We start from the raw sequence: 3,739 nt of genomic DNA on the forward strand, positions 1-3,739 counted from the left end.
TCCCCCTCTCCTTCCCTTCCCTTCTCTCTCTTTCCCCCTCTCACACTCTCTCTCCCCCTTTCCCTTCTCACTCTTCCCCTCTCTCTCTCCTTCTACCTTTCCCTTCTCTCTTCTCTCACAAAAAAAAAAAAAATGGTGGGGACTCGCAGGAACCAAGGATCAGATGAGAATGGTTCTGGTAGGGAGGAGTGGATGGAGGAGCAGTGGAAAAGGATGGAACAAGAGTGGGAGAGAAAATTAGGAGAGCTTTCTGAAAAAATGGAGAAAGAGCTCTCTGTGAAATTGGAAAAGAGGTTGGAGAAGGAGACAAAGAATTGGGAGGCACAAGTCGAAACTGCAGTAGCCAAGATAAGGGTCCTAGAAGTTGAGATAAACAGGCTGAAGCGAGTTACAGGGGCAGTGACCAGAGAAGACACAGCATATGAAGCTGCGAGGCCAAACAGGAAGGAAGGAATTATGAATTATGCTAAGGTCATATCAGCCTGCCAAGGAGGACCAAGGAGTGAAAGGGAAGAACAGATGGTTGCAGATGGAGAGGGTGATAGGTCGAATGCTGAGGCACAACCAGGCTATCAAGAGCCACTGGAAAAATCAAGGGAGAAACTGACCACATACAGGCAGGATCCAGAGTCACAGAGGGTGAGGCAATGGGAGGAAGAAAGGGCAAAATCAGTGTTTATCCATGGGCTTCAGGAGAGAGAGGAAAGGACACACACTGAAAGGCAGCAGGAAGAAAGAAAGGAGATTGAGAAAATCATCACAGAAATAGGTGAAGAGATGGACGAGATTGTAAATTTTCAGAGAATAGGGGGGTACTCGAAGGGGAGAAACCGACCAATCAAGCTGATTCTCAGGACGGAAACAGTGCGGAACAGGATCCTCCAAGAGAAACCACGATTGAAATACTCGGAAGAGTACAAGAGGGTGTTCCTAGACAGAGACAAAACAAAATCAGAACGACAGCAGCTGAGGGAGAGGACAAAAAAAGCGAAAGGAGCTAGGAAAAGAGACAAGGATGGAACCAGCAGAGGTCAGTCAGAGCAGAACAGAACAGCAAGAGCAAGCACACACACAACTATTCTCAGAACCATACAACCTATCACACCATCCCAACACACACTACAATCCATACCCACAGCCTCCACCCAACACCGAGCTATAGAATCCCACAGTATGCCACCAGGTCTCCCACCCTCACAGGCCCCCCAAACCACAGTGTTGGAAAGGAAACTGAAGGTATGGTACACAAACGCTGATGGAATAACAAATAAGTGGGAGGAGTGGCATGAAAGAGTCAAAGAAGCATCACCGGACATCATAGCTCTCACAGAAACCAAGCTTACAGGTATGATAACAGATGCCATCTTTCCAACGGGATACCAAATCCTGAGGAAAGACAGAGGGAACAGGGGGGGGTGGAGGAGTGGCACTGCTGATCAAAAATCGCTGGAATTTTGATGAGCTGGAGAGAGGAGACAGCGGGGAAGAAAGTGATTACATAGCGGGAACACTTCACTCTGGAGGTCCCAAGGTAGTAATAGCAGTGATGTATAACCCACCACAGAACAGCAGGAGGCCAAGGCAAGAGTACGACGAGAGCAATAGAGCGATGGTTGACACACTGGGTAGAGTGGCCAGAAGAGCTCATGCATGCAGGGCAAAGCTCCTGATCATGGGTGACTTTAACCACAAGGAGATCGATTGGGAGAACTTGGACCCACATGGGGGCCAAGATACATGGAGGGCTAAGACGATGGAGGTGGTACTGGAAAACTTCATGTAAGGGACACTACAAGAGAGAGAGGAGAGGATGAACCAGCAAGGCTGGACTTAGTATTCACCTTCAGTAGTGCAGATATCGAGGACATCACATATGAAAGACCCCTTGGGGCCAGTGACCATGTGCTTTAAGCTTCGAATACACAGTAGAGCTACAAGTGGAGGGAGAAGCAGGAAGGCCAGGACGAATGAAGCCAAACTACAAGAAAGGGGACTACACAGGAATGAGGAACTACCTGAACGGGGTTCAGTGGGACAGAGAACTGGCAGGGAAGCCAGTTAATGAGATGATGGAATATGTAGCAACAAAATGCAAGGAGGCTGAGGAGAGGTTTGTACCCAAGGGTAATAGGAATAATAAAAAAGCCAGGATGAGCCCATGGTGTACCCAAAGGTGCAGGGAGGCAAAAATCAAGTGTGCTAGGGAATGGAAGAAATATAGAAGGCAAAGGACCCAGGAGAATAAGGAGAACAGTCGTAGAGCCAGAAACGAATATGCACAGATAAGAAGGGAGGCCCAAAGACAATATGAAAATGACATAGCAGCGAAAGCCTATCTGACCTGAAACTGTTGTACAGCCACATCAGGAGGAAAAAACAGTCAAGGACCAGGTAATAAGGCTAAGGAAGGAAGGAGGAGGAGACAACAAGAAATGACTGTGAAGTATGTGAAGAACTCAACAAGAGATTCAAAGAAGTGTTCTACAGAGGAGACAGAAGGGACTCCCAGAAAGACGGAGAGGTGGGGCACACCACCAAGTGCTGGGACACAGTGCACACAACCGAGGAAGAAGTGAAGAGGCTTCTGAGTGAGCTAGATACCTCAAAGGCAATGGGGCCAGACATCATCTCCCATGGGTATTGAGAGAGGGAGCAGAGACGCTATGTGTAAACCCCTAACGACAATATTCAATACATCTATCGAAACAGGGAGATTGCCTGAGGCATGGAAGACAGCAAATGTGGTCCCAATCTTTAAAAAAGGAGACAGACATGAAGCATTAAACTACAGACCAGTGTCGCTGACATGTATAGTAAGCAAAATCATGGAGAAGATTATCAGGAGAAGAGTGGTGGAACACCTAGAAAGGAACGATCTCATCAACAGCAGCCAACATGGTTTCAGGGACGGAAATCCTGTGTCACAAACCTACTGGAGTTCTATGACATGGTGACAGCAGTAAGACAAGAGAGAGAGGGGTGGGTGGATTGCATTTTCTTGGACTGCAAGAAGGCGCTTGACACAGTTCCACACAAGAGATTGGTGCAAAAACTGGAGAACCAAGCAGGGATAACAAGGAAGGCACTACAATGGATCGGGGAGGGGAATACGTCAGGGAAGACAGCAGCGAGTCATGGTACGTGGCGAGGTGTCAGAGTGGGCACCTGTGACCAGCGGGGTCCTGCAGGGGTCAGTCCTAGGACCAGTGCTGTTTCTGGTATTTGTAGAACGACATGACGGAAGGAATAGACTCTGAGGTGTCCCTGTTTGCAGATGACGTGAAGTTGATGAGAAGAATTCACTCGATCGAAGACCAGGCAGAACTACAAAGGGATCTGGACAGGCTGCAGACCTGGTCCAGCAATTGGCTCCTGGATTTCAATCCCACCAAGTGCAAAGTCATGAAGATTGGGGAAGGGCAAAGAAGACCGCAGATGGAGTACAGTCTAGGGGCCAGAGACTACAAACCTCACTCAAGGAAAAGATCTTGGGGTGAGTATAACACCAGGCACATCTCCTGAAGCGCACATCAACCAAATAACTGCTGCAGCATATGGGCGCCTAGCAAACCTCAGAACAGCATTCCGACATCTTAATAAGGAATCATTCAGGACCCTGTACACCGTGTACGTTAGGTCCATATTGGAGTATGCGGCACCAGTTTGGAACCCACACCTAGCCTAAGCACGTGAAGAAACTAGAGAAAGTGCAAAGGTTTGCAACAAGACTAGTCCCAGA

Source organism: Cherax quadricarinatus, chromosome 6, assembly GCF_038502225.1.
Source record: "Cherax quadricarinatus isolate ZL_2023a chromosome 6, ASM3850222v1, whole genome shotgun sequence".
Lineage (NCBI taxonomy): Eukaryota > Metazoa > Arthropoda > Malacostraca > Decapoda > Parastacidae > Cherax > Cherax quadricarinatus.